The sequence below is a fragment of the Microplitis mediator genome, chromosome 10 (genome assembly GCF_029852145.1).
Source record: "Microplitis mediator isolate UGA2020A chromosome 10, iyMicMedi2.1, whole genome shotgun sequence".
NCBI lineage: Eukaryota > Metazoa > Arthropoda > Insecta > Hymenoptera > Braconidae > Microplitis > Microplitis mediator.
Genome location: NC_079978.1, coordinates 10,991,220 through 11,013,583, shown reverse-complemented (window position 1 = coordinate 11,013,583; position 22,364 = coordinate 10,991,220).

Sequence of the window (22,364 nt, the reverse complement as noted above, 5' to 3'; positions counted from 1 at the left end):
ATTGTGTGGTTCCCAAAACCACAAAATAAGTATTTTATACTACATTGAGTAGTTGTGGAAACTACAAAGTTTTACCACATTACAGTAGTAAGCAGAACTCCTATAGTAGTAAAATATCACGCACACTGTGGCTTATGTTACTACAGTTGTCATTGCGGCGACCACAAAGTGTAGTAAAATTTTTACTAGTTTGGTGTGGTAAATTCTACTCCAGCATTTTTCCCGTGTACCTGTTCATGACTGAAGCGTTAAATACGCTCAGGCCTGATCATACCTGTCCATGCCTGTTCATGCATGTTCATGTCTGTTCATGGCTGTTCATGTCTGCTCATAGATCTAAAATTTTGTTGACCAAGAATCTATCACGTATAAGATTTTTATTACTTGAAGTTCATACGAAACTTACTTTTCAACTAAATCTTTTAGGTCAGTGGGTAGCGAGTTACACTTTCGAGCGCAAGGTCCACGGTTCAAATCCTGCACACGCCCTAATTTTTTATTTTTTTTATTTTTATAGCAATAATTATATACATGTATAATTGAATATAGTTATACATAATTATATATAATTATATAGGGCCATTTTTTGTATATAATTTTTTTACCCGGATGGGCATGAACAGACATGAATATACCTGATCAGACCTGAACATGCCTGATCAGGCCTGGTCAGGCATGGTCATTTTTCATGTCTGATCAGGCCTGAAGACTCATGCCTGTTCATGTCAGATCAGGTCTGATCATTTTTTCCCGGGTATTTCTTTTGCCCGCGATAACTCTCGAACGAAGTATCCGATTGAGATGGCTAAGGCGGCAATCGACGAGTTTTATCAAGTTCTAGAGCTGATTAGATTTTGGAGTTGATCGTATGAGTCGTTTCTGAGAAATCAATAAAAAACTAAAAAAAAATATATTTTTTTTTTCGTAATTCGCCAATATTATCGAGTCTACTTGATCAAATGATCTGAAATGTTCAGAAAAGTTGATGGCCAACAAGCTCTTTCGATTGCCGCCTCAACATATGAATCGGTTCATTAGTTAAACTGTTATAGACTGGTCACACACATACATACACACATACACACACTCGGACATCATTCTGAAAATAGTCAGAATAGCTTCCTAGGACCTCAAAACGTCGACATCTGATGAAATTTCGATTTTCGCGAATCAGGGTGAAAACAATTACTTCCCAATTTCTCGAAAATCGTCGATTTTCTTAGCGGGAAGTCAAAAAATATTATTTAGTTCTAATTTCACACACAAAGCAAAATGAAAAATGTCGACTAACTTTATTATTATAAATTGACAGACATCTGTAAATTTTTTTGACTTTTATAACAATAAAATTATTATGAAAAAATTTTAATTAAAAAATTTCACGTCTAAAAATTAAAAAAAATTATTAGTGCAAATTTTTTTTGAAATATATTTTTTATCGTTGACCTGTAATAACAATTACAAAAATTGACAGATATCTGCTTACTTCAGTATCATAATTATAAATGTCTATTAGTAAACTATTCCAATAGTACATATTTATCTATATATATTTATTTTATTTATTTCTATAAAAATAATTTAAATTATAATAAAAGACAATGTACTGGAATATAGGAATCTAACGGGATAAAATAAGTGGCGACCGTAGCAGCACCAGGCGTAATTTTCTTTAAGCGAGATTTGTTAATAGTTAACAAATCTTTATTTAAATGAAATAAATGAGTCGATTCAATTAAATAAACCAAATTGAAGTAGTATGTGATTCAAGGTAATATATATTTAAATGAAAGAAATTTGTTAACATTATATATATATTTTTGACTCATTTCAAATAAATCTGCGTATTTGAGTCAAACAAACTGTTTTCTCAGTGTAAAAGTCAGCTAAGAACGGATTCAACAAAATCCCACCCACAAGAGATGTTGTGGGAGCGTTAACAACGAAAAATTCCCTTTTCTAAACTATACCTCCTACAGGCTTCAAATTTAGTAAAGATTTTCTATATGTGATGTAGAAATCATCTAAGAGCGGATTTTATGACAACCTACCCCCAATATGGATTGTAAGGGTGGATGTTAACGATGAAAATTTGAAATTTCCTAGCTATAGCTCTTACAGACTCGAAATTCGGTAGTGTAAGGGTGTGCCCTTGCTTCCCCGTACCAGGAAGTTCGGACAATCCTTCGATAGAAAATTGAGTGTTCGAAATTTTCGGGTTCTGAAATGTCTGACGTAGCTGAGTACGCAGCTCGATTTGGAATAGGGGAAAAGGTTGTTAAAATAATGTAACAATGACTCTAAATTTAATTGTGGCTCTTTTATTATAAATAAATAATTAATTGTCTAATATATACACTTAATACTAAATTTAATCATAATTGATAATTAATAATCGAGAGTTTTACAACGTAGTTTTACTACGCATGCGCCGCTTCAGTCTCACCGGGATACCAGTCCCAACTTTATTAATCTAAATTTTCTCGATAATTTAATTATAATAATATTCCCGAGTCTTTTATTTAATTTAAACAAATAAAGAAATTTAACGTTGTCGAGGGAAAATCCTGACAACTAAATTTTACCGATAATAACTTCTCGCATGCACAGAGAATAGAAAATAATTTTGACAAATTTAATATAAGAATTTAGAATCAAAAGACGATAAAATAAATGAGGGGATCTCCTCCACGTGTTTGAAGAATATAAAATATTATTAATTTCAAAACCTTGATCCTGAAGAACTTACATCGACCTGTCCCAGGTGTTGCGGGGCGTTGGACATCTTAGTGAAAAAATAGCAGGATCTTTTCTTTCAAATACGAAGATTACGTAGTGAGAACTTTGGCTGAAGATGGAACACTCACAATCTGTGGCGTCTGCCTGAATAATAGACTTTATAGATATTTAGTGTGGTGGAAAATTTGAGCGACTGCTCTGTTCAACAAGTAGATGTTAATTAATTGTTGGTTGGGTTGTCTGGCGACGAGGTGTCCAGTTTACCCCTACCTTCGCGCCGTTCAACCAAAATTCGACGCGAGGGTGGTTGCGCAGATAAAGAAGGGCGCGAAATTTAATTTTTGCTGACCTGGCAGTCGAACACCAGGTCACCCCGTTACAACCCCCGTCACCAGACTGACGTTAGGTCAGGAAAAATTGAATTTTGGATAGCCTTGGTTGGATTAGTTTGTTATTTTATTTCAGAAACACAAATAGTTTATTTTGACCTCAAACTCCTTCGTGGAATTTTGAGATCTGGAACATAATGTTTGCCAAGGGTCTTCCCCTTATCGTCTTTTAAAATCACAATTAATGGACTAATTACCTGATCTACTATAGCGGGTCCCAAAAATTTGCATGCTAGACTCGCGCTATATTTATCTACCTTTTTACTGAGTTTTCTATTAGGATAATAAACTTGATCTCCTATCTTAAGAGTAAGAAGATCCTTGATGGCGTTATCATGATATCGAGCCTGCTTCTCGCTCTCTTTCCTCATGATATCCTCAATTTTATGTCGCAACTGGTCTAAACGATTTACTCGCGCGCGCCAAGCTAGATTTTCGAGCTCTAAGTCGTCAATCTCGAGGTTAGTAATTTTTCCCGATAACCTGGGCTCTTTACCGTGTACTAGATAATAAGGAGACATCTTGAGAGATGCATGGTATGAACTATTGTATGCGAGTTGTAACTCACCTAAGTGTTCATCCCAAGATGTCTGATTTTTATCAATAAAAGCCCGAATCATTGGTTTCAGGGTCCTGTTTATCCGCTCGACAGGATTACCCTGAGGGTGAGCGACAGCGGTAGTTGTCAGCTTCACACCAGTTTCAAGTAAAAAATCTTTAACCAATTGGTTAATAAATTCAGTACCATTATCAGTAACCAAAAACATGGGATAACCCCAACGAGAGAACGCGCGATAAAAACATTTTTTAATGTTCTTGCCAGTTTGTTTACGTAACCGAAAAACTTCAATAAATCGTGTATATAAGTCTTGAATAATCAAGATGTACTGATAGCCATTTTTTGAACGAGGAAAAGGTCCTGTGACATCGGCAGCTACAATTCCCCATGGCTCAATGGGCTGTCGTGTTCTCATGGGCCCTTGTGAAGAAGTCTGTTTATATTTTACCTTCTTACATGTTTCGCAGGCTTCGACGTAGTCAGCGACATCTTTATACATGCCGGGCCAGTAATATTTAGTTTTAATACGCTGGTACATCTTTTCTCGACCCAAGTGTCCAGCGTCAGGTACATCATGATTATTTCTCAAGACTTCGGTTACTTCATGGTCACGTAATACGATCTTCCAGGCATCTTGATCCTCTATAAACTCTTTTAAATAATCAGGCTTGAAATACTGTAATTTATCATCGACAATTCTCCACTCTACAAAATTTTCAGGATGTTTCCGTACGTTTAATTTTTTAATATCATACCAATCTTTTGATTGGATATTTTTGAAAATAATACCTTCAGATTTAACTTCCTTTAATACTTCCGACCATTCAACAGGGCTGTCATCCTCATACAACCGTGATAGGGCATCTGGTCCCTCATTCTCGTGTCCATGACGGTGCTCTATGGTAATCTGGTGGGACAGCAACTCCATTGCCCATCTTGCGAGACGACTGTTGGGGTCTCTTAAAGTATGTAACCACTTGAGAGAAGCGTGGTCAGTGACCACGGTGAAAGGTGCTCCCTCAAGGTAACATCTCAGCTTACGTACAGCCCATACAACTGCCAAGCACTCCTTTTCAGTGGTTGTATAGCGGGTCTCTGCACCCCGTAGCGGACGACTCAAACAAATTATCAGATATTCCTTATCTGTTTCTGGATCCTTCTGCAAAAGGAATGCCCCCAATCCGGTGTCACTCGCGTCTGTATACAAGACATATGGCAGCCCTGGGTTTGGTATTGCTAAAGGTTTAGCCTCGATAAGTGCTTGTTTAAGCTTCTGGAAAGCCTCTTCTTCTTCTGGTCCCCATTTCCACTCTGTATTTACACTACAAAGTTTATTGAGTGGTCCCTGAACTTTTGCCACGTTCTGTAAATGGCGATGATACCAGTTAACGAGTCCACAAAAACTTCGTACTTGCTTCCGACTAGTTGGACGAGGTAATTTTATGATCGGAGCAATTTTTTCAGGATCCGGGCGTAAGCCCTCGCTGTCCACAATGAAACCCAGGAATTTGACCTCGGATCTGGCAAACTTACACTTCTTTGGATTGATTAATAAGCCAGCTTCACGAAATACTTCAAAAACGAGTAAAAGTATCTGCTTATGTTCTTCATATGTTGCGCTGATAATGACCCAATCATCCAAATAGGCAAAGACCTTATCGATCCAAGCTCGAGGTAAATTCCTTTCATGTATAAGATGTATAAAACAGTCTCGAAGCTTATCCATGGCTTTCTGGAATGTAGATGGTGCTCCAGATAAACCATATGGCATTCTTACCCATTCATACTGTCCGCGCCCTTCAACTGAGAAGGCAGTTAAAGAAATGGAATCTTCCGCCATTAAAATTTGATGAAAGGCTTCGGTTAGATCCATCGTAGTTATAATCACAGCTCCGTGCAAAGCATTCAATATCCTGAGCATGTTTGGTAGTGGGTGCGCAGGTAAAACTGTCCATCGATTAATAGGTCGATAATCGACACAGAATCGCCAGTCTCCATTCGCCTTATGGACCATTACTGGTGAACATGACCAAAAACTATTACTTGGACGTATGTAACCTTTCTCCAGCAGCTCGTCAATTTGCTTGTTGAGTTCAGCAGTTATTACAGGACTTCTCCTATACGGACGCACCTGTATAGGCTTAACCCCGTGTTGAAGAACTATTTTATGTTGTACCAAATTAGTTAAGCCTTGTTTTGGGAGTAGTTGAAATTTATCCAATTTCACCTTGAGAAATTTATCGAAGTCAACCTCCTGACTAGAGGTTAATACCTGACATCGAGCACGCTGTTCGTTACAATTAATTTTCTGAAACTGGTAAAATTCTTTCGTGCCATCAAATCTCCATGTTTGATTAGCACAATTGATTTTGACGCCAAACTGCAAAGCAAAATCCATACCCAAAACAATTGAATGGCTTAAATCTTCCATGACGCTGAGATACTGTTCTCCAGCGACAGAACCAATTTGAATTATAAAAGGTGCACCACCTATTGTCTTGCACGCTGTGTGGTTGGCCAGAAGAACTCCTCGACGCTGTGTGTCATCCTCTTGTAGTTCTTCTGAACTAAATTGACATATTTTATTATACACAGCCGAGTTTATGTATGACCTCTCGCTGCTCGTATCAATTATCCCGTTCACCTGGATCCCAAACACCCAGACAGACACTGGTATTCTGGCTGTTATTGCTGGCGGACGAGAGCCAGTGCCAGATAAAAATCTAGAACGGGAAGCAATTTTATTAATAATGTGAGAGGGTAGATGTTTACCTCTTAATATTTCAGGCAGGAAACCAGCTCGAGAAGTTTCAGGTGACGTTGGTACACTGGAGGCTTGTTCTTCATCAAGATCAGACTCCAATCCTGAGTCTAGTTCATCCTCCCATGGTTCATCAGGTTCTTCTGGATCTGTTAGTGGTTCCAATCCACACAAATAGGACGTGCCCTCGATATTGATAGCACTTGGTTCTTCCTTTTCATCGGTACCAACTGGAGAAATTTCGATATCATGTGCACTTATCGGCATATCTTCAAATAATTTTATTAAATTTTTAAACACCCTCGAACTTTCTGTAGATGATAAATTATTATTAACATTTAAAAGATCAGAATAATTTAAATTTAATCCAGTAGACTTGAAGGTCTCTGGCACAGTATGGTCATCTGGGGACCGTTCTTCTTCGCCTAAGACTTCCCCCAGATGTACCTCGTCATTAGTTAAAATAGGTAAATCCTTGAAAACACTAAAACCATTAACGTTTTCAAATAAATTACAAAAACTATTAAAACAAGTTTCTGAGGATTCGGAATTATCATTTCCATTAAAATTACTAAAATTATTTACACAAAGCTGATTTTTATCAGCAACAAAATTATCACTACTACTAAAATTACTATTTACAGGAGCCTGTTCAATAACAGAACTCGTTTCAATTAAATTACTCATATTATTTACAATAGGCTTGGCCTTAATTTTACCAGCTTTACCACTCATATTTTTATCGGTTTTATTTTCAAAGAACTTTTTTGAACGTTTCACTACGGAAAATTTTAACACGTTTGATGAGTCCTTCATTTCTAAGCAACAGGGGACGTGATTGTCATCGTCTGCCCTTAAATTTAAATCTCTACCCTTTTGAGGGACGTGAGTATCAACGCAAATCTCATTATCAATACCATTTCGTACACTGGGGACGTGAATATCATCGCCAACCCATATATTATTAATGTTTACCGCTTCAAGAGTTTGGGGGGCGTGAAAGTCATCGCCAACCCCTTCTACAACAATTTCATTATATTGGGGGGCGTGAAAGTCAACGCCAACCCCACCGGACAAATTTTCATCAACCTGAGTGACGTGAATGTAAACATAATTTGAATCGAATTAAAACTAATCGCGGGTTTTGAAATTGATTTTTCGCAAAATCGCCTTCAAGCCGAGATAAAGTTTGACCACGACCACGGGAACAGTATACCGGTATTCCCATGACCTTGATGGACCTAAACTCCACCGTCCATCTTACGGCATTAAATAAATTAATATTTTTGTATACTTAAACATAATTTGAATCGAATTAAAACTAATCGCGGGTTTTGAAATTGATTTTTCGCAAAATCGCCTTCAAGCCGAGATAAAGTTTGACCACGACCACGGGAACAGTATACCGGTATTCCCATGACCTTGATGGACCTAAACTCCACCGTCCATCTTACGGCATTAAATAAATTAATATTTTTGTATACTTAAACATAATTTGAATCGAATTAAAACTAATCGCGGGTTTTGAAATTGATTTTTCGCAAAATCGCCTTCAAGCCGAGATAAAGTTTGACCACGACCACGGGAACAGTATACCGGTATTCCCATGACCTTGATGGACCTAAACTCCACCGTCCATCTTACGGCATTAAATAAATTAATATTTTTGTATACTTAAACATAATTTGAATCGAATTAAAACTAAAAATCTCATCTTAAATCTTTTATACCTCCTCATACTCCCTGGACTCATTTTCCGTCTTCTTTTCCGGATTCCCGAACCTTTTACGCCCCTTCTCCTGGGGAACCACCAGGAAAAGGGCGTGGCCCGTTTAAATGAACATTTTGATTATTATTATTATTATCACTACTTGGTAAAGCTGGGAAATTTTGTGGAATTAATTGTCCCGGATTACGATCAAAATTATTATTATTATGATTATTATTTCGCGGATGGTTATTAAAATTATTATTATTATAATTATTATTTCGCGGATAATTTTTAAAATTATTATTATTATTATTATTTGCAGGACCATTATTATTATTATCAAGTCTCACTAAATTTTGACGCTGGAAATTATTAGGATTTCGAGATCCATTTCCTGGCGGGAAACCTTGGATTGCAAAGCAATCCTGTCTGAGGTGGCCAATTTTATTGCAGTATGTGCATATGTCAACTCTCGGGTTAATACATTTCCTGAACCTGTGGCCATTCTGACCACAGTTATGGCAGGGGAATGTATTAGGATTGACCTGAGGTCTTAAAGAATTATTGCGAGTTCCTTGACCGAAACTTGGTCTCGAGTAATTGTTTCTGACCCCAGTGTTTTGGCGATAAGAATATGGATAATTTATCGTAGGTTGGGACGGTTGTTGGTTCAAAGGTGGAGCAAAATATTGTTGGGGGGCTTCCCCTGTACTCAACAAAAATTGAGGTTTGGTGGTAGTTGAACTACCGACTGAAGCACAAACAACAAAACCACCAGTTGGGTTTTCTTTAACCTCCTCGATGACTAGAGGTTGTTTTATCGACCCAGTATCTATACAAATTTCAGTACCAGCCAATTCCCGAAGAGCTAGGAACCTGGATTTCTCCTTGGGCTTTGGTACTGATTTATTGAAAGTTTCAGAGGATGATGATCTGAATAATCGCTTACTCTCTTCCATTGACTGCGTGGCTTCATGTAGAACCGTCAAAAAAGAATCATAATCGCGGACTGATCTTGCGAATACCAACATTCTCAATTCACTTGGTAAATGATTTTGAATGCAGGTAATCTGTTCTTGCTCAGATGGCGGTGAGCGCATTTCAAAATATTTTTGTTGCATTCTGAAGGTGAAATCCACCATGGATTCACCCTCAGCCGGCTTCATGTGCACTATTTCCATCAGCACTTGGGTGTCGGTTTTAGATGTGCCAAACACACGAAGGAATTCCCTTTTGAAATGTTGATAGTCAGTCCAGCGTAGGAAATTGGTGTCAAACCACTGAGCAGCTTTACCTTCCAATAGGTAACTCATTATCCGGGTCGCGTCAGATTCTGCCCAACCTTCTCGATACATTCTAGCCTCTACTGCAGCGATGAATCCATTTGCAGATAAATCTGCCTGTGGATATCTCAATGTCCACAGCTTGAGGTGTTGTCAAATATCGCGCCATTTCCTCTCATCTTGATTGTTGTATTCTCGTGGCGAGAATGTCTCGGGGCCATTTCCCCAACTTGATTGGCCATACATGGGGTTTCCCGTAAACCTATTATTAAAATTATTATTATTACAAATTTGAGGAGTTGTGTCAATGTGATCCTCCAGAAAAACCTCATTTGGAACGTTATTTTCATAATTACGAGGGTCGTTCATTATATTTTGACACTGAGGAGCGGGTATGGCTGCACGACACCCCCCGTCACCAAAACTGTTAGCCATCTGGTGAACAGTTTGAGGTACAGAAGGAGCAGCCCCAGTTTGATTACTCAATGAGAACCGTTGAAGAAGGTTCATGACCTCGCTCATTGTCATAGTCGGTTCACCACCTGTTGGGACCGGTACTGGAACAGAGCCAGGTAAAGAAGCGGAACCTGGGACCAACATGGCCTGAACACGACTAGTATCTTCATTTATAGGGTGATTTCCCTGGTTGAGGATCGGATTCAATAACAAACTCCTTATCGGTAATTGATTTTCGTTTAAATTCTCTCTCTGATTTGAGTTATTCCGGTTCGAATTCGAATTCATACCCAAATTTTCCGAATTTTGGTTATTTAGGTTTAGGTTTCGGTTTGAGTTTAAATTTGAATTTTGATTTAAATTTGAATTTAAATTTTGATTTAAATTCGAGTTTAGATTTCGATCTAAATTTGAATTTGTAATTTGATTTGAATTTAAATTTTGATTTAAATTTGAAATTTGATTTGAGTCAGAGTTCTCTGTTAAATTTAAATTTGAATTCGGGATAACAATTAAATTTGAATTTATAGTCCAAGAGCCCGTGAGTGCCAGACCTTCGGATTTTTATAAAAGCTGAAAATTTTTCTATGTGTGTCCCTAGTACAGGTAAGAATGATCCCCACCCATGAAGCTGAGGCAGCGGTGGCTTTGGCAGGTAACAGGTAACAAAGGTGTATAAAATTCCATCTCAAATTTATCATAAAATAAAACTGAATTTTTTTATATTTGATTCATAATAATGTCAAAACTCGCGTTGCTCATTGCCAGACAGTTAGTATGGTTGCAACCCTCTGCCGGACACCCTTAAACTATTATAATTTATAATTATACTTACGTTATATTATAAAACCTAAATTTTATATATAATTTTTTGGGGGACTATTAATCTATGTTTACATAATAGCCGGACAGTTTCGACGGTTCTATCATCTTGCCAGACGCATTCAAAGTGAGCAGTAGTTCGGAGAGCAAGGAGCGTATACAGTAACTAGTGTGAGTGAGACAGAGCGCTTGGTCTATTACGGCCCTTCACTGCGCATCCACTGTTATTAAGTTCAAATTGTGCAGTTTATTTTTTTTTTTAATCAAGAAATTTCATTAAATAAATTTTTACAGTTTGAATATCAAATATTTAAAACAATACTCAGTAAAATTGTTCTAATACAACTTCAATCATATCGAAACTGTAATAATTTTATTTACACTAATGCAAAAAATTAAAGGAGCAGAAAAATTTGGTGAAAAATGATCGTATCGAGATTTAAAAAAAAACATTTTACAGCTTGAAATCTCTAGTTTTGGTGCATTTTTTTCAAAATTTTTTAAAAGCTCCGGTTATTGCGCAAACATGAGAAATACCGCGAGACAAAAAATTAAAAAAATTTTTTTTTTTTCCGAAGAGCCCACGGACCGCAAAAAAATTTTTTCAACTAAACGAATGCATAGATCGTTTAGCAAATTTATTCAGCTTCAATTTGGTTTTTTTTTTAACCTCGTAGGACGATTTGTCGCAGAGATATCAGCCTTCAAACGGAAAATGATCCTTTTGGCTTTGATCATCGATATTTCAAATACCAATGATCGCACAGAAAGTTAAAGGGCGGCGTTGAAAACTGGAATAAATTCTCTACAAGACCCTGTCATCATTTTTTGAAAAAAAAAATTTTTTTTATTTTTAACATCCATTAGAAGTAAGCACAAAAAAATGACTTTTTTTGGTTTTTTAGTAAATCAACCGCTACTCTGCAAATATCGATAAAAAAAATGATGTTGCCAGGGACTTTTTTAGCTTAATGTACCCCTAAGACCCCTGTAAATTTTGAAATTGATCCATCGAACCGATTTTTGGGAATCATCGATCAAATTTTTGCTAAACAATTCAAAAAGCAAGTTTTGTTCCTTTAATTGTGTAATCATAACCAAAATGAAAAAAATTTTTTTTTTCGACTTTCCTCAAATTTTTGCGTTGGTGACTCAGCAAATGCAAGGAAATGACAAAAAAAATAAAAAATTTCCAAAAAATGTCAAAAAAAATCGAAGAAAAAAAAATTGAAACTTTTTTTTTATAACTGCTGCCTTTAAAGTTCAATATTCGAGCGTCGTGTGGCGCGAGTAAAATAGGTCTTTCTCTCGATAGCTCGACGAAACTATAGAACGATGTCGAAAAATCAGCTGTTGGATCAGCAACCGTCGTTCACTCGAGTTAGAAAAAGATAGTGATACTTTTTTCTCCATATACTCCTACTGTCGCATTTATCCTGAAATTCGCACATGCGCAAATAGAAAGACGACAATTGGAAACCTGCATAGTGATCATATGTTTCTTATTCTTATTGAATATCATAACTTGTGTGTTTGTATTGTAAAAATAATATTATTATCATATTATTAATCGTTCAAGTCATTTTTTTGTGCTTACTTCTAATGGATGTTAAAAATAAAAAAAATTTTTTTTTTCAAAAAATGATGACAGGGTCTTGTAGAGAATTTATTCCAGTTTTCAACGCCGCCCTTTAACTTTCTGTGCGATCATTGGTATTTGAAATATCGATGATCAAAGCCAAAAGGATCATTTTCCGTTTGAAGGCTGATATCTCTGCGACAAATCGTCCTACGAGGTTAAAAAAAAAACCAAATTGAAGCTGAATAAATTTGCTAAACGATCTATGCATTCGTTTAGTTGAAAAAATTTTTTTGCGGTCCGTGGGCTCTTCGGAAAAAAAAAAAATTTTTTTAATTTTTTGTCTCGCGGTATTTCTCATGTTTGCGCAATAACCGGAGCTTTTAAAAAATTTTGAAAAAAATGCACCAAAACTAGAGATTTCAAGCTGTAAAATGTTTTTTTTTAAATCTCGATACGATCATTTTTCACCAAATTTTTCTGCTCCTTTAATTTTTTGCATTAGTGTAAATAAAATTATTACAGTTTCGATATGATTGAAGTTGTATTAGAACAATTTTACTGAGTATTGTTTTAAATATTTGATATTCAAACTGTAAAAATTTATTTAATGAAATTTCTTGATTAAAAAAAAAAATAAACTGCACAATTTGAACTTAATAACAGTGGATGCGCAGTGAAGGGCCGTAATAGACCAAGCGCTCTGTCTCACTCACACTAGTTACTGTATACGCTCCTTGCTCTCCGAACTACTGCTCACTTTGAATGCGTCTGGCAAGATGATAGAACCGTCGAAACTGTCCGGCTATTATGTAAACATAGATTAATAGTCCCCCAAAAAATTATATATAAAATTTAGGTTTTATAATATAACGTAAGTATAATTATAAATTATAATAGTTTAAGGGTGTCCGGCAGAGGGTTGCAACCATACTAACTGTCTGGCAATGAGCAACGCGAGTTTTGACATTATTATGAATCAAATATAAAAAAATTCAGTTTTATTTTATGATAAATTTGAGATGGAATTTTATACACCTTTGTTACCTGTTACCTGCCAAAGCCACCGCTGCCTCAGCTTCATGGGTGGGGATCATTCTTACCTGTACTAGGGACACACATAGAAAAATTTTCAGCTTTTATAAAAATCCGAAGGTCTGGCACTCACGGGCTCTTGCTCTATTACATTTGAATGTGAATTCGGATTTGAATTCGAATTAGAAAGTTGGTTTGAGTTTATATTCGGAGTAGTACTATTTAGCGTGTTCATATTACCCGTGCTGTTGGATGTAGGGATAACCCCAGTAGACGACGTTATCGGGTGTATTCCGGAGCTAGTCACCGTAGTAGTGGGCCTTGTTGTTGTGGCCGTTGTTACTCTTGTCGACGTTACTGCTCTTGTTATCGACGGTGCTGGTGGTGAATGTGTGACTCTTGGTGGTGGTGTCACCATAATCTGTATGTCGTCATCTCTTTGGCTATTCGATCTCAGCAATCGTTTACTATTTTGACTAGTACTTGACATCTTGTTGATCTTCAGGTTTTGTATGTCACTCGCACAGTATGAACACTAATCACTTTCTCACAATAAAAGATTATTAGTTTAAGTAAAAGAAAATTTTACCGATGCTCAACGAAAGGACAATCCCTTATTGACACTCTCGAATTTTATTTATTAAGCCTAAGTCCTAAGACTTTATTTATTTTGGCTTATTATAAATATGACAAACTTAATTTTATATAATTATCGTAATCCGTCACAATACTTTAAGTATTTAACTTTTATTTATCTATCCGGTATTTCAATTTTATTTCTATCGATAAATTACACTACAGGATTAGTTGAATTTACTTAAATATTTTATTACAAAGTTTATTTCAGCAAATAATTTATTTCTTTTATAATTTTAGTTTAAGCGATGATAAATTTTCACGTTAAAATTTACCATTAAAATTTTATCATAAAATTCAAAGTTTTAAATTTAATTCTTATCCTGTAGTGTAAATTTATTTTTATTTCCGGCCGAGAAATGAGTCATACAGGCTAGACGGTATTATTTTCCCGCGCTTTTTTCTAGATTTTATTAACAAAATTTCACGACCAAATTTATGTGTTGATTTCTATTATAAATTTTATATATAAACGTGTTATGTCCAAATAAATTTTTTTTTTATCTTTAATAATTATTTAAAATAATTATTTTTGAGCTCCTCTTTGCAAAGCGCGCGAAAACGCAGCGTCAGCTTTTTCACCTTTTTATGCGGCAAAGAATAGTGGGAAGACACCTGCAATAGGTTTAACGAATAAATAATAAACTGTCGTCACTTTCCACCAATGACAATGATTATAAATTCCCCATCAAATTACCAATCAAAGTTTATAAAAAGCCTGAGCACCCATAGCTCAGGGCTAGTCGGTTCTTAAAACTTACGGTCCGCGAATATTCGAACGTCGAAATTTCGTGCACTCTTATTGCAGGATTCCGCCCTAGGCGTTGAAAAGTCAATAAGAGGATTTTTAATATTGTCAATATAAACCTTATTGCAGGAATCCGTTTCGGCGTTGAATAATCAATAAGGCATTTCTTAATTTATCTAGACTAATTCTTATTGCAGGAATCCGCTACGGCGTCGAAATAATCAATAAGAAATAGTCAAAGATCGTGAATTTATCACTAACCTTACTGCAGGAATCCGCCCTAGGCGTAGAATAATCAGTAAGGCATTTAAAACTAAAATCTTTTGTATCCAATTATTGCAGGAATCCGTTTCGGCGTTGAATAATCAGTAATTGAATTCAAACTATTATTAAAAATCCTCAAATATTGATCTAAAATTCGATCTGACGCAACTGTAGTAATCGTTCGTCTAATACAATATTTGCCGGATTTTAAAAATCATCCGGTACGATCGAACCAGTGACGCAAATCACGTGAGTTTGCGATTCCATCTCGTGCCGAGTTAATTTGCGCATAAAACCACTTTTCGGGTGTGTAAAAAGACGCATTAAATATAAATTAAAATCTTAATAAAGTAATTGTCAAGGATAAATAATCCTGTATTATAATTAAACTTAAAAATTGTGAAAACTAGAGTGAATAAGTGACGTTTAGTTGAAAACGTTGTAATTTGAACCATCAAAATAAAGACAAAGTTCATCACTCCAACCTTGCGGTTTTTATTCGAGAGTAGTACATAAGGTCTTATCCTATAACCCAGCCGCGCCCACTCAACCCAAATCCTAGGAGGAAGGTCAAGCGAGCTGCAACGTTCTGGAGGGGTAAAATCTGCCGTACTAGAAGAAGTTACATCGAAAGGTAGGTGAAAGAACTATTTTTCTATCATCATAAAATACTTTTGGCTTAAACAAGAGCACCAGTCTCTTCGAAGACGTTTGGGTTCTTAATTTTCGAAAAGATCCACTATAAATAATAAATTATAGGAAGATAATTTCTTCCTCGTATTCTTTATTGTTGTCCGCACCCTCCAACCCGCTTGTCCAAAAATTACTATCGCTACCAAAGGGAGAAATCCCGGATAAATAATTAAAAATTAAGCGGCGGACATAACATAAAGAACACTGGTGGCAGCGGTGGGATTTTCGAAATTAAAAATCCTTCTTTTTGAGCCACAGGTATCATTTTTCTACCAATTTCGGGATTAAAGGTAGATTTGTGGTCATTTTCCTATTTTCAAAATTCTAAAAATTTCAAAATTATATTTTCGTGGCATTTTTTTTTTGCAAATGCCACACCCTGTTTTCGCGGACTTGCCACACCTTAACGGTTAGCAATTCCACGTATTGCGAACTCAGCGTTTTCTGCCCCTCAATCGAGTTGCGAAACACCTGAGTTCACAGTCCGCGACTTCGCGATCAAACCGCAAAGTCAGCGAAAAGTCAAACATCGACTTTATTGTCACAGCTTCGAGCTGTTGGAAGTAATTCTTTCTCTCTCTGTCTGACTAAGTCAGCAATTTACATTTCGAGTTTAACGACTCATAAAATTGTCGCTTCACCAACACCTTAGGGTGTGGTCACCACCATTACTCGTAATAAACAACACCGGAGGCGAAGAAATCTAACGCCTCCCCCAGCTCACGGCTTACAAGCAGAAATGCCTGACAACGACAGACCCATCATCCGGCTGGATGCCACTTTGCATGATGCAAACACCCCACCAACCCAGTACGATATGGCCAAAGATCTCTATCGAGAGCTACCTAATTTCAACGGTGAAGGCCCGACTTGCGAACAAGATTTCAGAGAATTTGACGCAATCGTATGAAGCTGGTTACCATGCATCCTCCCAGACCACCATGACATGTTCGTTGCAAAAATCGCGAAGAGAATTTCGGGTCGTGCTAAGAGCATCATTGAATACACTCCGATTCACAGCGTTGAAGAACTTCTGGACGCTCTGGGCGAGAGGTTTCGCCACGGCGATCCTGCTCTCATCTGGCACAAACGTCTAGCTGCAGCGTCCTCGAAGGACGGGGAAACCATCGAAGACTTTTATTTCAGGTTACGCAAGATGATCAAAGGCCTGGAAGCTGCACTCCCAGCAGAAAATCGAGACGCCATCATGTCGCAGCAAGAAAAGGTTGCATTCGACCTCCTTTATTCCGCTTTGCCTGACCTTCCAAAATGTCTTGCGCGTCTAAAAAACCCCAGAACGCTGGAAGAGCTTTACAAAGCGATTAAAGAAGAGCGAACTCGCGAATGTTTGCGGCCTGCTCGGAAACGCGATTCTAACGAATTTTCGCGTAATTTTCATAAAGACCGTCGAGACTACGACGGAGACTATAACAGACGATACTCGAAAGACGATTATCAGAGACCTCGTCGAGATTACAACGATTACGACGATCGTAGAGAGACTAGAGGACGAAGATTCAGTTACTCTAAGAATAACCACAGACGAAGTAAATATGACACAGACGACGAAGACAGTGTAGACTCTGACGCCAGTGCAGAGTCCGCAGACTACTTAACTTACGCTTACACCTCAAGTAAAGGGGGACGTAGCCAGACTCGTGACGATGATTCGACTCCACGAACGTACAAGAAAAGCACTTCACGTTCTCGTACAGAAGAGCAGTTTACAGCCTGACCAAAGACTGTGACGTTTGATCCTGCTGACATAGACGCTGAAAAACTGGAGCATCTGAAATTAAACGCTCCATGTTGCGACTGTCCGTTCTGCCCTCACCGCGATTCGAATAAATCTGCCCCAAGGAAAAACAACGACGATCATTTAAACTTAATGGGCGCTCGACAGGCCGAGGCGACTGCGAGTATGCCCCGCGAGCCTCGCCGATCCATGAGTGCCCAGCAGAGGCCTCAGACTGCGAAGGAATTCAAAATCCTTCAACGCCCGAAGCCCTCGCACTAGTAATCGGTAAAGGTCCGAGAGTCTGGATGAAATCTCCAGACCTCTTCCAGGGTGGTTGTGAAGTTCTACTGGATACAGGTTCTGACCTGAACCTCCTTTGTATCGACGCTCTGGGGGATGACACCATCTTTTACCCCGAAAACGGAGGTAAAGTGGGCGGCATAGCGACCAGCAGTATGCCAATCATCGGAACTGTGACACTCAACGTCTTTGAAGTAGATGTCTGTTTCCAGGTTGTACCCAGATCACCTGGAGGTTACCCGGGTATCCTTGGAAACGAATTTTTCATCAAAGAACGAGCTGGCATTTCCTTTTATTGGAATACGTTGGTCCTCAAAAATCGACCTACCCGTCCTATCCCTTTTACGATGGAAGACGACCTTGACGGAGGGTATATCCTGTCCCTGGGGACAGGCCCAAAAATATTCGATTCATGTAATTCTCTTCATGGAGAACTACAATGTTTCCTCGTGGATACAGGGGGGGATGTATGTCTAATAAATTCTTCTGCCCTTAAACCCGAAATTAGAGTGGATCGTAGTGACACGATGCTACTCCGAGGTTTAAATGGGCATCCCATGGAGACGATCGGTTCTGTCGAACTGAAAGTTTTGGGATCCAAAATTCGATTTCACGCGTGTGAGGGTAATTTACCCTTCAATGGCGTGGGCATTTTGGGAAACAACTTCCTGAGAAAGGAACAGGCCGAAATCTCGTATCATCAGCAATCTCTGAATTTATATTCCAGACCTTCCCGACCCCTATACTTCAGCCTAGGGGTAAAGCCATCACGTTCGTATGTCATTCCACCCCGTATGCGAATGTCTGTCTCCGTACCTGTCTTGAATCCAAAAATCAGACAAGGCTATCTCCGTAAGGTTCCTCTTAAGGAAGGACTCTTAATGGGCGAAGCCGTTGTTTCTGTGGATGATGGTCAGGCGATGTGTATGGTGATCAACACGACATCGGACCCAGCGAAAATCGAGATCGAACCTCAAATGCTTGAAGAATTCGAATTCGATCACCTCGATTCATCCGACGAATATTCCGATACTGCTGAAACTCCACCCGAAACGAACTCACTTTCTAAGCAAGAACGTGTCCACTCAATCTTTGACAAAATCCCCACTGACCACCTCAGTCGTACGGAAAGGAAACAAATCTTTCGACTTATACAGAAAAATCACGATATTTTTCACCTTCCTGGCGACCGCCTGGGACGATCTAAAAGGTTCACTTGTAGAATCGAAACCACGAGTGATACGCCAGTCCGAATCAAACAATACCGGTTTCCTCAAGAACATCGCGAGGAAATCAAGAAACAAGTCGATAATTTACTCAAACAAGGAATTATACGAAAATCAAAATCTCCGTATAATTCGCCCTTGTGGATCGTCCCTAAGAAATCTGACGCACAAGGTAATAAAAAATGGAGAATGGTTATCGATTTTCGAAATTTGAATAAAATAACCATCGGGGATGCTTACCCCCTACCACTCATAATTGACATTCTAGATCAACTCGGTGGAGCGAAATATTTCAGCGTGTTTGATCTTGCAAGCGGTTTCCATCAAGTACCAATGGATCCCAGGGATGCTGAGATAACTGCGTTTTCTACCCCTGATGGCCATTGGGAATACTGCTATATGCCTTTTGGGCTTGAGTGCGCTCCAGCAATTTTCCAACGCATGATGGACTCCACTTTGAGTGGTTTAAAAGGCACTGAATTGTTCATTTACCTGGATGATTTCGTAAGTTACGCATCTTCACTTGAAGAGCACGAAGTACGAGTGCAAAGACTATTCAACCGCCTTCGAGAGGCGGGGCTAACTCTTCAGCCCGAGAAATGTAAGTTTCTCTGCCCGGAGGTGGAATATTTAGGTCACATTATCACCAAAGATGGCGTGAAACCCGATCCAAAGAAAATTTCATCCCTTAAAAATGCATCTCACCCCCGTAATCATACGGAGGCGCGCAAATTTATGGGATTGGCGAACTATTATAGGCGTTTCATCGAAAATTTCGCCGAAAGAGCGAAACCGATCACTGACCTTACCAGAAAAACTAAACCGTTCGTCTGGTCAGCTGATTCTCAAAAAGCTTTCGATGACATAAAGAATGCACTGTGCGAAGATTCATTCCTCGCTTATCCAGACTTTAATCGACCATTCATACTAGCAACTAGTTCATCTGAGGTTGGCATCTCGGGTATCTTGAGCCAAGAACTCGATAACGAAGACCAAACTCCCGAAAACCCAGATGCAAATGTCGAGAAAATTGTCTCATGTACATCTAGAGTTTTGCAAGAAACTGAAACCAGATATACACACAACGAAAAAGAATGTTTGGCAGTTTTGTATGCGGTGCAACAATTTCGGCCTTACCTCTACGGTAAGCCCTTCACCTTGTATACAAGTAGTCCTTGTATGTCCTGGTTGAAGGATAGCCAAACCGTTACAGAACGCCAAATCAAATGGAGATCTAAATTAAGTGAATATAAATTCTCTGTTGTTGTTCGTCATAAAATCTCCGAGCAATATGCCGAAGGATTATCTTACAATCCCGAAGGAAGATCTCCGGCAGAGATTAACTCAGAAGAAACACCCATCAAAGAAGCTGTAATGTTACCGCTCAAGAAAAATTCGTGTCCTGAAGACGAAGCAATAGCAGCAGTAAAACGAGGTCGAAAACCGGGAGGTAAAAATAAACCCCGTGTCAACAGTGCTCCACAACCTCGTGATACAATCGCTTCTCGTTTACGTATGAGACGAGCCACAGAACTAAACCCAAATCGGAAAAGGATAAATTACTGTGAGATAAGTACTGCCGAACCTGACGTTTCAGGGGGTATTGAAGACGACGTATTCGAAGAAAATCAACCACCCGCATCATCAAAACCTCAAGCTCCAGTAGATCCGGAACCAGAACCTGAAACAAATTCGGAAGAAACAGATGAGGAGGAAGAAGAAGCAGTCCGACTCATGAACGAAGAATATCTGATGAACGAACAGGATAAAAGCTCCAGCGATCAGGGGGATGAAAATTCGCCCGAGGCTATAGATCGACAACAATTGCGGGAAGATTTGAGAAAATCATTCGAACGTTTCAACAGAGCTCTTGAACAACGAACCGTTAACATCCCAGATAAGGAAGCGGATTGCTCTGTCCACCCAGACGACTACTACAATCCACTGCCAGTAGTCAGCCCTCAGGTGGCCAAGGAAGTCAGAGAATATCTTGAACAGAGTTACCTTCCGCACGAATACGATGAAAACGAGGACTCGGACGAATCCGAAGAAATAGAAGAAGAAGAAGAAGACGAATTTCTTCGAGATAATGAAAATACTGAAGAAGATGAAGACTCCAGCGAAGCCAGCTGCTCTGAACCAGAAGTCCAAGTTGAAACAAATCCAGCAACTCCACCGTTGTCGCGAGCTACCAAACTTCGCGAAAAATATTTAAGTGGTGGTTCAAGCCCATCTACTCCCATGTGGAAACACACTGTGTTGAGAGCTGCACAGAAAGAGCATGAAGGGCTGGAATATGATGACCATTCTAAAACCTTTTATTGGAATGACGATGTAGAAGCAGACAATCGAAATTCTACCATCACAGCATGACCTTCTACTTCTCAAACCTTAAACACTGAAGATTTTCCAGCTGCATCTTCCAGTATAGCACACCAGGAAACTCCCAAGCGAATGAAGGAAGTTTCTCCAAAAACCAATGAAAATGAAAAAACGTTGCTGAACGAAAACCAGCGACCCAAATCACCAGATAAAAATTCTACAGATGATCTAACGAGAAGGGAAGAGAGCTCCTCTCAATCAAACAGATCAGAGACCACACAAGATGACGAAGCCACGGTGATTCAAGTAGAGGTACACCAAGAACAAGACGACGGAAATGAGCAGGCAAACGAATCTGATCCTCGCCATGTGACACATCCGGAAGTTGTTGACGAACAACTGGGGGATGAGCCGGCTGTGAATGACGATTTGCCACCTAAATTTCCGAATCAAGCTCCATGGTGCGTCTTCGACCCTCCATCTTCAGACATAGCCGAAGATTTGAGTGGTCAAAACTACTCACCGCCCGAAGTTTCTTCTTCATCTGGCTCTGAATCTGACAGACCTCAGAAACTGCCTAAAAATCAAATTAAATTCAAAGACAGTCGAGATGGAATCACGTATGTGAGAGATCACATGGTGCACTTCCTGTCCTTGGATTGTGAAATGATGAAACCAGTTTCAAAGCTGTTGAGAGATCTCACTTTCATCAATCGAGAAGACCTGAAAGCGGCTAGACCAAAATTGGGTGACGTACTTGTCACAAAATTGGGTCAATGTTCCATCTTTACCGTTTTCGTCAAGAAAAATCATTTTGAAAAAATCGACTTAACAAATTTAATTGAAGGACTACGAAATCTACGAGCATCCATGTTCAAACATGAGATTTATACGTTCCGCATAGCGAAACAGGGGGATGACTTCGACGATTTGAACATAAAGTCTTATCTCATACAAGAGTTGGGCGATTGTCCAATCGAGGTAACTCTTTGCGAAGGAAATATAGAAGTTCCTGCCGAAGAATTACGCGATAAAATCATCGAAGAAAACCACTGTAGCCCTATAGCAGGCCACAAAGGTGTCGTGAAAACTTATTGGCGAAT